Source organism: Gossypium arboreum, chromosome 7, assembly GCF_025698485.1.
Source record: "Gossypium arboreum isolate Shixiya-1 chromosome 7, ASM2569848v2, whole genome shotgun sequence".
In the NCBI taxonomy this organism is placed as follows: Eukaryota; Viridiplantae; Streptophyta; class Magnoliopsida; order Malvales; family Malvaceae; genus Gossypium; species Gossypium arboreum.
This window is the reverse complement of record NC_069076.1, coordinates 55,868,093-55,881,467: the sequence shown is the minus strand read 5'-3', so window position 1 is coordinate 55,881,467 and position 13,375 is coordinate 55,868,093. Positions and strand designations below refer to the sequence as shown.

At 36.8% G+C, this 13,375-nt stretch overlaps 1 non-coding gene across 1 annotated transcript; it reads right to left on the bottom strand.

Annotated features, from left to right (window-relative positions):
• Positions 1–1,278: 1,278 nt before the first annotated feature.
• On the bottom strand, positions 1,279–1,385 carry LOC128295668 (small nucleolar RNA R71). Its single transcript, XR_008286228.1, has one exon. It is a non-coding gene; the product is annotated as a small nucleolar RNA R71 (small nucleolar RNA).
• Between the last annotated feature and the right edge of the window lie 11,990 nt (positions 1,386–13,375).

Sequence of the window (13,375 nt, the reverse complement as noted above, 5' to 3'; positions counted from 1 at the left end):
TACATTTGTCATAATTAAGCGGAGTTGATTGCGCGCCTAGAGATAGGGTGACAAGATTTTGTCAGATTAGGGTGAAACCTAATAGGGGGATCCATAGATCGAGTTAATGCAACCCTAGAGTGTTAATTAGAGAAAAGTCTCAATTATTCAATCTAAGGATTAGACGTTATTAGTCTTGAATAGGGATAATAACATAACTTAGGGATCTCTACGGAATAAGTTAAATGAATAAATCGTCCGATCGGAGCTAGAATAACAAGTACAGTCTAGGTGGATTTTTCCCTAGGTATTGTCTTAATTCACTCGTTTTCTAAAAGTAATCCCCCAATTCTTAGATTAGTTAATTAGTTAGTTAAAACCGAACCACCTTATTTTTAGGCTAGATAATAAAAAGACAGTCATTACTAGTACTTTTAGTTCCTTTGGGTTCGACAACCCGGTCTTGCTAAAACTATACTACTGTTCGATAGGTACACTTGCCTACATCGTGATAATAGTTAGTTTCAAGAAAAATTAATTATAAATATTTAAAACTTACCTGTCACAAAAATAACGACCAAGTTTTAGGCACCGTTGCCGGGGAACTAAGATATTAGGAACGCTCAATTTTTATTACTTTAGCCATTTATTTTTCTTGCAATTTAATTTAATTTAATTTATTGTTATTATTATTTATTAATTTACTTTTTCTTTCTCTTGGTAGGTTTCTATAGTTTATGCCTAGAAGAAACTCGTCAGGACCACTACTTTTTGACAAAGAAATCGATAGCACAGTTCGCAGAAACTAAAGAGAAATAAGGCAAAGCTTAAGATGAGCAAGAGGATGATACTCAACCCCCAACCGAAGAGATGGCTGAAAACCAAGACAATCAGCTACCTCTTGTAATTGCGGTTAATCAAAATCCTGCTCCACGCACTATGTATGATTATGCTAAACCTTCTTTAACAGGAACTAAATCGAGCATAGTTAGACCTGCTGTAGCTGCAAATACCTTTGAACTAAAACCTAACACTATTCAAATGATACAGTAATTTGTTCAGTTTGATGGTTTGTAGGATGAGGATCCCAACGCTCACTTAGTAAACTTTTTGGAACTATACGATACATTTAAAATTAATGGTGTTTCTGATGATGTCATTCGTCTTCGGTTATTCCCTTTTTCGTTGAGGAACAAAGCTAAACAGTGGTTGAACTCATTACCACGAGGGTCAATCACTACTTGGGAACAAATGACCAAAAAATTTCTATTAAAATATTTTTTGTCGGCTAAAACGGCCAAATTACGTAATGATATCTCTTCGTTTGTGCAGATAGACTTAGAAACTTTTTACGATTCATGGGAGAGATACAAGGACTTACTGAGAAGGTGCTCTCACCATGGGTTACCACTTTGGCTTCAGGTTCAAACATTCCATAATGGCCTAAATCCTTCGACTCAGCAAATGGTTGACGCAGCTGCTGGCAGAACCATCAATAATAAAACTCCTGAAGATGCTTATGAGTTTATAGAGGAGATGTCACTGAATAACTATCAATGGCAAGTCATGATGACAAAACCAACGAAAACAGCCGGTGTTTATAACGTCGATTCGGTTACCATGCTCTCTAATCAGGTAGAACTTTTGAATAAGAAAATTGATGGTTTTCTTAGTTCTTCACAAGTTCTCCCAGTAATGTAGTGCGAAGCAAGTGGAGGTGGATCAAGCAATTCGGAATACCAACCTTATGACCACAACATGGATAATGAGCAGTTAAATTACATGGGTAACAATCCTAGATCTCAAAACAATCCATATAGTAACACTTACAATGCAGGTTGGAGGAACCGCCCAAATTTCTTGTGGGGTGGTCAGGGAAGTCGAAAACCACAACATCCTCCAGGCTTCCAAGAACCACCCTACCAACAAGAGAAGAAGTCGAGCCTTGAAGAGATGCTGTCTAAATTTATCTCGGTGTCAGAAACCCATTTCTAAAACACTGAGACAACACTTAAAAATCAATAAGCATCGATCCAAAGGCTCGAAACTCAGATAGGCCAGCTTTCCAAACTAATCTCCGAACTACCACAAGGTAGCTTGCCAAGTAATACTGAACCCAACCCAAGGGAACAACCCAACGCAATTAATGTTCAAGATGAAAAAGGATTCGTTGAGCCTGAGCCAGAATCGAGGCAAGAAACTATGTTAAGCAGAGGTCAAGGTGAGGTAGGTCATAATAAAAACAAATCAGTGAATGTCAAATATAAACCTTGTGTGCCATACCCCAACACAACAAGGAAAGACCGCTCAGATGAACAATTTGGTAAATTCCTTAAACTCTTAAAAAAAATACATATTAACTTACCATTTATTGAAGCTCTATCACAAATGCCAAACGTAATGAAATTTTTAAAGGAGCTTTTAGCAAATAAGCGAAAGTTGGACAATGCGTCGCATGTGGAGCTAAATGCAGTTCGCTCAGCTATTCTACAAAATAAGCTACCGAACAAATTAAAAGATCCAGGGAGTTTTACAATTCCTTGCTTAATTGGTAGTTTAGATGTTAATAATGCATTAGCTGATTTAGGGGCTAGTATTAACGTCATGCCTTACCAAATGTTCAAACAATTAGGTCTTGGGAAACCCATATAGACTAGGATGAGCATTCAATTAGCAGATAAAACTATAAGATTTTCTAGGGGTATTATTGAAGATGTGCTAGTTAAAATCGATAAATTTATATTTCCCGTGGACTTCATTGTTCTAGACATAGAAGAGGATAGCAACACTCTTTAATTCTATGAAGGCCCTTTTTAGAAACTGTTAAAACGATCATTGATGTTGGCACAGGTGAACTCACACTCCATGTGGGAGCCGAAACAATCACCCTTCAAGCTCAAAATTCTGGCAACACATCATAAATTGAAGGTGATCATTTAACCTATTCTAATAAAACTGACAATATGGTACAACCTACTTTGCAGGAAATGAGTCTGAAGAAAGCACATGAGTCATTCTCAAGCAATAGTAGAGGACCTGTTCATGAAGATCGAAGGTTACAAATCGAGGAGCTAGATCAATGGCAAACGCATAAATGAGAACACACGATAAACCAAAACTACGCCAGAACGAGCTCAATATCTTTCCAAATCAACTTAAGGTTGGAGATAAAGTCTTATTAGATGCCGCAGATCCTCACATTGTCACTACCACACCGAATGAAGAAATCCCTCTTATGGTACTTAGCATTTTCCCATTCGGTACGGTTGAGGTAAGTCATCCCAACTTCGGCACTTTTAAGGTAAACAACACCCGTCTGAAACCTTATTTTGATGAGAATGATAACAGGAATAATGAGTATAAACTCCTCGAACCACCATGACCATTCAATGGAGAGGTAAGTCGAGCTTAGACTATAAATAAGCGCTTCTCGGGAGGTAACCCGAGCACTAACTATATTAACTTCTTTAAAATTTAGTCTTCAACACCTAACTTACTAACGGAGCTCTTGAACACAGGTTTTCCATAGAGACATGGCCAAGCACACGAGCGTGCTTAGGGCTGTGTGAAAACAGGGCAACGATTTTCACAAACACGGGCTACGATAAAATGCCTCAGCCGTGCGACATGGCCGTGGTCGCACCTGCCAAAACAACACGGGCGTGCGACACACCCGTGTGGAAGAACCGTGGGTGAACTTGTTAAAACAGCACGAGCGTGCGCCACGCCCGTGTCTTGCACTCGTGGTCAAACCTGTTAGATTGACACAGGCGTGGGTTTACATACACGGGCGTGGGAGAAGTGAACAATACCAGACAAGGCCGTGCGACACGACCGTGTGCACCCACACGCCTAAGGAACACAGACGTGCCCAAACTCAAAATTCACGAATTAACAACAAGCTAAAATTGGGGAACACGGGTGTGTTACCTAGCCGTGTGCCCCAAAATCTATAAATAGGTTGCACTATTCATTGTCTTTTTCACCCAAAAACCCTAACCCTAGCCACTGCAAGTCCACACGCCCTCCCCGCCACGCCTGTGCGCCGCTTCCAACTTCATTACTGACGCTTATTCTTTCATTTTTTAGCATTTATTCACTCTTTTACCTTTAACTCCACTCATTTTTAATGCTATAATCTTCATGTATCTCACACTATGCTATCATTCAAGTTTCATTTCTTTTAAGATTAGTCATCATTCATTCCCTATGACATATTTTTATGAAACTCTCATGCATTATTCACCTATTCTAAATCAATATTCATAGTTTTCAATTGCTTTTTGTTATTTACCATTACAACTCATGCCATGTGCCAAATTTATGCTCTCTACACTTCCATGAAATTCAATGTCCATTCTCATGCCCTTACAATAGCAATGTCACAAAATTATACTATCAAAATTAATATGTTGGCTAAGTTTAGTTAGTATTAGTAATTTTGGCTAAAATTGTTAGTTCAAATTCATGGCTTTTCAAATTCGTTTACCTATTATTATTCTCCTTTATAATTGCAGGTACCATGTCATCCTCACGTGGTAAAAAAGTCGCTGTCCCTACTTCAATGAAAAGGAAGGGAGCGTCATCTTCCTCGAGTCCTACTGCGGAAGTTCACCACCCTTTCCTAAGGTTCCCCATCGGGCCCCAAGAAGAACTCTTCCAAATACTCTGAGCCTAACTTGTACTTGCGGGCCGCTACATCGACTGGGCTGCAATAGAACAAGTTTAGTTGGCTAATGCAATTCGGGGCCTCCTAACCACCGACCCTTGGGAGCTTTTCTTTGGGATCATCGAGCCGACGTATCTCGAACTTACGATGGAATTATGCTCCACATTTCATCTTCATACCGTAATGTCGAAGTACGATGATCCCGGCACAGTGCAATTTCACCTAAGCGGATTAATCCGCCAGCTCAGTATCACAGAATTCGGTACTGCACTGGGTTTATATACAGAAGAATTCAAAGAGGAGAATGACTTACATGCTCTCAACCGCTATATCCATCGTTCTCCTTCACGGTGCTGGGACGCACTAGTACCAGATGGGGCCACCTACAATCCTAGCCGCTCCAAGGCATCGGCTCTCCCTTCATCTCTGAGGTACCTACACGTCATTTTGGCTCACACGATTACAGGAAGGCGAGAGAGCACCAGTGTCGTCAACACTCACGATGCCTACTTTTTATGGTGTATGTCGTATGGGCACGTCATCGATCTTGCCTATTTCATCGCCCTCGCGATTCAGCACCAGATGGAGCAGCATAGGAAGGGGGTCATCTCCATTGGCCCTTATGTTACCCGGTTGGCTCGACACTTCAGGCTCCTCAGCACCGCAACCCAAGAATCATCCTTAACCCTCATTGGCCAGATGTTTCCACAAGGCATCTCGAGCATGCTTAGCATGAGGATGATCGAAAAGCACCGAGGAACCTACCCTCCTCAATCTTGTCTCGCCCAATCTACCGAAGAGGAGGCCTACGAGGAAATTCCTGATGATGTCCCTCCACATCATGAGCACCCACTGACTCAGCCACCACCACCCTCTCGTCCAGATCATGCGGTGGCTTCATATGCTGACATTTTTGAGCGCCTCACTCAATTCGAACACCAGTGTTTTCAACAATTTGACAACATTGATGCTACTCTACAGCAGATTTGTCAGCACCTCCACATCTCATCACTAGTCCCACCTCGCGAACCATCTAGCGATGAAGATGTTTAAAAATATTTATTTATTATTTTATATTTTTAATTTTTATTAAAACTACTTTTTATTTTTTATTTTTTTATTATTAGACTTTAGAATTTTATTTTTTTTAATCATCAATTTCGGTTATTTCTTTATGAGTAATTATTCTTCCTAATATCCCCTAAAAACTTCCTTATTTTATCACAGTTATATAGAGCTCCTAAGCTCATCATCGCATAGGAACTAAAAACTCCACCAGGAACGGTTCTCCACTACTACCATGTCCTGATCAACTACGACCATAGCTACCACTAGATATAATATTCTTTTGGCACAAGACTTATGGACTAATGAACCTCTACCACCGCTGGAGTATCCTCCTCAACTCTTGCACTGATTACTCTCCAAGACTCTAGTTCGAGAATTCATCATACAGGAAGTTTCAGTTCTCTCCCTATCTTATTTTTATATTCTTATAACTATCTTTGTACATTCAGTGCAATGTACATCCTAAGTGTGGGGGGTATTCATTTCCCTATCAGAAAAATCCCTGAATGACTGCCGTGTTCTCTTGAACAGTCCTCATATCATTTTTAGGATAAATTTTGATTGATTTATGATTTTGATTGATATATCCTGAATTAAAATATAGGCATTTATGCATTGATTGTTTAAACTTTAAGACATTAGAGAATCAAGCATGATAAGTTGATTTTTAAGAATTTAAAATTTTAGGTTGTTTCCCCAAACTTTAGGTATTACTTTGAGTTGAAATTCACAAGTTTTAAACATCAAAAAGCCATAATTTTTGTGAGATTTTTGAGCCATTTGAGCATCTATTAATTCTTTCATGCTCTGAATACGTCAGTATTGAACTGTTATTCTAGAACTTGCTTGATTATGCATGTCAAGACTACACAATTTGATTTGATATGTCAAAATGATTAAGGCACTTAGGATTAACCCACTCATGCCATAAAAAGCCTACCTCCACGATTAACCCCTAGTAAACCCCCTTGAGCCTAACAAACCATTTCTTGTATTACCCTTAATATTAACCCTTAACCCATTATTGTTGAAATCCCCTAAATTAATTTGATCCCCATTTTTGTTGAGATTTGAATTGAAATAGTTGCTTAACTATGTTTTATTCTATTTTGTAACTTAAGTGTGGGGGTATTTGATAAACCGTAATTTATACATATTTTAACCCCATGCTTAACACATTTTATGGATGATTTTTCCTTAGAATTGGTGAGTTCGATGCTCCTAATGCCTTAATTTCATGTTTTATACTTAGGAGAGCATAGGAGAGCGAAAGGAATGAGAAATGGACCAAAAACGGAGAAAATGGGCCAAAGTACGAAATCAACATGGCCTAGACTTCCTTACACGGGCAGACCACACGGCCATGTCAATTTGGTAGATTTGAAGCACGATTCACATGAGCGTGTCCCTGCCGAGCCCAAGTTGAGTCCAATTCGGAAAAGGCTAATTTTGAGGGTTTTTAGGCATTCTAAAGCCTATAAATACGCCTTAAAGGAAGAGAAAAAGGGGAGGCACGGAGAGGAAGGAAGGAATTACTCAAAGGAAGCCAATTGATCCATCTTAGAAGCCGGTTTCATCATCAAGACTGAAGATCTCCCCTCAACTTCCCTTAGGAGTTTAGGTTTTCTTTATGTTTTGTATTCGTTATTCGTATGAGATGTTTTCCTTTTTAGTTATGAACTAAATCCCCTAAATACCTAAGGGGAATGAAACTTAAGACGAATCTTGTTATTATTTTCTGAAGTGTATGATAAATATTTAACTTGTTCTTAATTATGTGTTCTTAATTCTTGTTTTGATATCCTAGGATACTGATTCAAGATAAGCTCTTATTCAGAGGAGGAATAGACCCTGTCTAAGAGTACATTTGTCATAATTAAGCAGAGTTGATTGCGCACCTAGAGATAGGGTGACAATATTTTGCTGGATTAGGTTGAAACCTAATAGGGGGATCCATAGATCGAGTTAATGCAACCCTAAAGTGTTAATTAGAGAAAAGTCTCAATTATTCAATCTAGGGATTAGATGTTATTAGTCTTGAATAAGGATAATAACATAACTTAGGGATCTCGACGGAATAAGTTAAATGAATAAATTGCCCAATTCGGAGCCAGAATAACAAGTACAGTCTAGGTGGATTTTTCCTTAAGTATTGTCTTAATTCAATCGTTTTCCAAAAGTAATCCCCCAATTCCATTCTCTGTGAGTTCTTAGATTAATTAATTAGTTAGTTAAGACCAAACCACCATATTTTTAGGCTAGATAATAAAAAGACAGTCATTACTAGTACTTTTAGTTCCTTTAGGTTCGACAACCCGGTCTTGCTAAAACTATACTATTGTTCGATAGGTACACTTGCCTGTATCGCCATTAATAGTTAGTTTCAAGAACAATTAATTATAAATATTTAAAACTTACCTGTCACAAAAATCATGACCAAATGCCTCATAAGGCTCCATTTTTATGCTCGACTAAAAACTATTGTTGTAGGCAAATTCAACCAACAGTAGATATTTTTCCCAACTACCTTGGAATTCTAGAACACAACATCGGAGCATATCTTCTAAAATCTGAATTACTCTCTCGGATTGACTGTCGATTTGTGGATGGAATGCTGCACTAAAATTTAAAATCGTACCCAAAGCTTCTTGCAACTTTTTTCAAATCTGCAAACTGAACCTCAGATCTCTATCCGATATAATAAAAATAGGTACTCCATGAAGTTTTAGAATTTTAGCAATGTACAAATTATCAAGCTTATCAAGTGAGTAATCAATACGTATCGGTATAAAATGAGTCGATTTCATCAATTTGTCCACGACAACCCAAACGACATCCTTCTTTTTCGAAGTCAAAGGTAAACCTGTCACAAAATCCATGGTAATTATGTCCCATTTCCACTCAAGAACCATCATAGGTTGAAGTAAACTCAAAGCTACTTGGTGTTCGGCTTTTACTAGTTGACAAATCAAGCATTTCAAAACAAACTCTGAGATATCTCGTTTCATGCCTGACCACCAATACCTTTTCTTCAAATCACAATACATTTTTGTACTGGCCGAATGAATAGACAAACAACCATTATGTGCCACAATAAGAACCTTTTGAATCAACTCTGTATCTTTATGAACACATATCCTACCTCGAAATCTCAAATAATCAACGGAGTTAATTTCAAATTCTGAGTCATCGCCCGATTCACACTGAACCCTCTTGGCTTGCAACTCACTGTCACACTTTTGAGCTTCGCAAAAACATCGGTCTAGCTCTCAACTCAGCTAGAATCGAACCATTATCGGATAAAGTCAACGTGTATTCATGATCCTCAAAGCAAACAAAGATTTCCTACTCAAAAAATTGGCCACTACATTCACCTTTTCTGGATGGTAATCAATCACAAGCTCATATTCTTTTAATAACTCAAGCCATCTCCGTTGTCACAAATTTGAATCTTTTTAAGTCATCAAATGCTTTAAACTTTTATGATCGGTAAAGACATGACATTTCTCACCGTGCAAATGATGTCCCTAAATCTTCAAGGCAAACCAATGGCAGGCAACTCTAAATCATATGTCGGGTAGTTCTTTTCGTGCTGTTTCAACTGTCTCGAGGCATAAGCTATCACTTTGCCCTCTTGTATCAACACACATCCTAATCCATTCAATGATGCATCACTATAAATTACAAATTCTTTCCCCGATTCAAGTTGTACTAAAATTGGTGCCTCAGTCAATAATGCCTTCAATTTTTCAAAACTTTGCCGTCATTTTTTAGAACACTCAAACTTAACATCCTTTTGCAGCAATCTCGTTACAAGAGTAGCGATTATAGAAAATCCTTTAACAAATAGTCTGTAATAACCGGATAATCCCAAAAAGCTTCTAACCTCAGATACATTCTTTGGTGGTTTCCACTCAACAACAGAAGAAATCTTGCTCGGATCAGCGCGAATACCATATCCTAAAATAATGTGTCCTAAAAATCTAACTTCTCGAAGCCAAAATTCACTTTTACTAAACTTAGCATATAACTATTTTTCTCTCAAGTTCTAAAAAATAGTTCTCAAGTGCTCTGCATGCATTGCCTCATCTCAAGAATAAATCAGTATGTCGTTAATAAAAATAACCACAAACTTATCTAAATATGGTCAAAAAATTCAGTTCATTAGGTCCATAAAAACTACAGGAGCATTTGATAGTCTGAAAGGCATAACAAGAAATTCATAATGCCCATTCCTTATTCTAAAGACAGTCTTTGGCACATCTGACTCTTTCACTCGCAACAGGTAGTATCTAGATCTCAAATCTATCTTCGAAAACATTGTTGCCCCTTTCAACTGATTAAACAAGCCATCAATTCTCTGCAAGTGATACTTGTTTTTTATGGTCACTTTATTAAGCTATCGATAATCGATGCAAAGTCTTATAGATCTGTCTTTCTTATTTACAAATAATATTAGAGCACCCCAGGGAGAATAAATCGGTCTCGCAAAACCCTTATCTGTTAACTCTTGCAACTGAGCTTTCAATTCTTTCAATTCAGTCGGAGTCGTCCTATACAGAGCTATCAATATATGTGTAGTCCCAGGGACTAAATCATTACAAAATTCAACTTCTCTAATTGGAGGCAAACCTGGGGATTCTTTTGGAAACACATCCGAATATTCCCACACTACTGGCATTGATTCTATAACACCCCTAACCCGTAACCATCACCGAAATAGGTTAAGGGGCATTACCGGACATGCAACTCAGATCAGAACTGTCATAAACCAAATATCATCTCATTTCAATAAATATAAGTCATTCACACTCAATATGAATTTAAAACTAGCATACATGGTCTAAATCATGCATTTGGGACCAAATCGGTAACATATGAAAGTTTCAGAACTTAGAAAAATTTTAAACTGTTCAAAGGTCACACGCCCGTGTGAACAGGCCGTGTGCCTTAGACGGCAGTAAACACACCCGTGGGTCTAAGTTGTGGCGAAACAGGGCATACATACTAACTTGTCCACATGGCCACAAGACACGCACGTGTGCCAGGCCGTGTGAAAATTAGGGAGGCTACTAACTTGGCCACACAACCAGCCACACGCCCATGTACCAGCTCGTGTGCCTCACACGGCCAGTAGAAATGCCCGTGTCTAGGCCGTGTCAAAACTGGAGGGTATTCTGACTTTAATTTGTAGGGTACCCTAAGGGACACACCACCGTGTAACGTGACCATGTGTCACACACAGCTGAGGCACACGCCTGTGTCTTTGCCCGTGTGGACAAAAATAGGCAATTTGAATAGCCAATTTGCCACCCCAATGTAACAGCCTGATTTAGACCCTAATCAAAATGGTGGTTTCAAGACCACGAATCTGAGTCATAAAAATATTTAAATACTATTTTTCGTGTTTACTATATGCGAATTTTCATGTGTGAAAGTTTCGTATGAAAATTTGATCGTTTGTATGCATAATTTAATAAAAGGGTTTAATCGCGTAAATTGTAAAATTGATAGTTTATTTTATAAAGATCAATTCGTTAATGACTTTATAAATTGAAATATTTATGTTGCAAATAAACCTTTAGACTATGTGATTCTCGAATATATCCTTATTATGTATGTTTTTGTTATTAGTTTTAAAAGGTTAAATATGTAATTAGGTAAATAATATAAATGTTACAATATAACATAAATAATAAAATGATATTCATATATGCATGCTTTGATCGAAAATAAAAAGAAAGAAAAGAAACTAAAGCTTGGTGATATTCATCCATTTCTCAAGCTTGATTCAAGGTTAGTTTGGTTTCAGTTTTTGATAATTTTTACGTTTTGGAGATCGTTGCTTCGAATACTATCCGACCCATGCTAGAATTTCTGATTTTGATGAATGTTTTGAGTTGTACCATTGATGAATATTTGTGTGTTGTGATGTTTGATGATGAAATATTAAAGGTATGTTTCAGATTAACATGTTTTGTATTGGAATTTTTGATGAATTTGAGTAATTATGGCTAAATTGAAAAAACAATAAATTAAAGGACTAAAATGTGAAATAAATGAAATATATGGACTAGTATGAGTATAAGGAATATTCGGCCTAACTATGTTGTTGTGAGATTGTGCATAGTTTGTGTTTTATGCAATACGGACTAAATTGTGAAAATGTGAAATATCAGGGGTAAAAGTGTAATTTTCCCATTTGTGTGTTTTTGGATGAATTTGGTTGAATATTTGATTTAATAAGTTTAATTTATATTAATTTGGATCAAGAAAAGAGAAAATTGGATTTAGATCGGGGAAAAATAAAGTTGTCAACTAGCCAATCCGTACCGGTTTTTCATCATCCGAGGTAAGTCTTTCAGCAATTAAACATTGTTAATTTTAGATGTAACTTAGTTTAATATGCTGTTTTGGAATATCTGAAAGTTTCGATATATGAATTGTTTATGAGACAATGTTATAATAGTGATATTCGGGCTTTGAGCCTAGCAAGCCTTGTGCTGGTGAATTTAATCGGGCTTATAGCCTAGCAGGCTTATTGCCGGTGTATAAAAATCAGACTTTGAGTTTGACAGTTCTTGTGTCGGTGGGAAATGCAGGGTTAGGCCTAGCAGGCTTTATGTCGGTGAATTATTATAAGTTAATGCTTAAAAGACTTTATGCTGATGTGGAAATTGAATACATTAAATGAGTTAAAATGACCAGGTACGAGCTTAGCTTATTACTTAATTGAAACAAGTTAAGTAAGCTTCTTGATATCTATTATAAGATATGTAAGATATAAGTGAAGAATGTGAGTAGATATGAGAAGTATGTTTTGGCTATATATATATATATATATATATATATATATATATGAAGTTGAGTTTTGATTCATGAGTATATATATATTTGAATGTAAGTATACTTGGTATAATGTCATTTTGGGAATGAAAAGTTGAATGATATTATGCTAAATGTGACACATTAGCATTCGACCAAGGTAACTTATTTGTGTAAAAGTTTAAGTTATAAATAAATGAGATGATACGTTTGAGATTAAGTATAACAATAATGTTATAATTTGGCTTGTTTTAAATGATTTGATTATTCTTTTGAATGATTAAATTTGCTAATAACTTACTAAGGTAAATCAGCTTACTTTGTGTATTTATGTTTACCTCTGTTTTATAGATTTCGGATTCAAGTTGCAAGCTCGGGGATCGTCAGCAAAGTCTAACACACTATCGATCGCCTTCGGTATTTTATAAACTGAATTTTTAAACTTATGGCATGTATAGGCTGGAACATGTTTTGAAACGACGAACTTTGGTTTTGTATAAAGCCATGCAAAAATGGCTTGGTATTTATGCTTAGTCTTGGTTTTATGTGTACTTAGTTATTATGTTTAATGAGCTATCCATTAATGTGGTAAAAATTCATTTCAGTTAAAGTGTTAAGTACTATGGATGGATGATGTTTTTGGTAAATGTTTTGTGCATTGAAAATGGCTTTATTATTAGATTTAAATTCGGTATTGGTTAGGTTATAGTTAAAGTTTATTTGGTTATCATGTTGTATATCATGATTGAACATAATTTCTGTTATATGAAAGTCTTGAGGATTGATTGTTGATTTCGAATGTGGCATGAACAAATTGGTTATGTTATATGATTA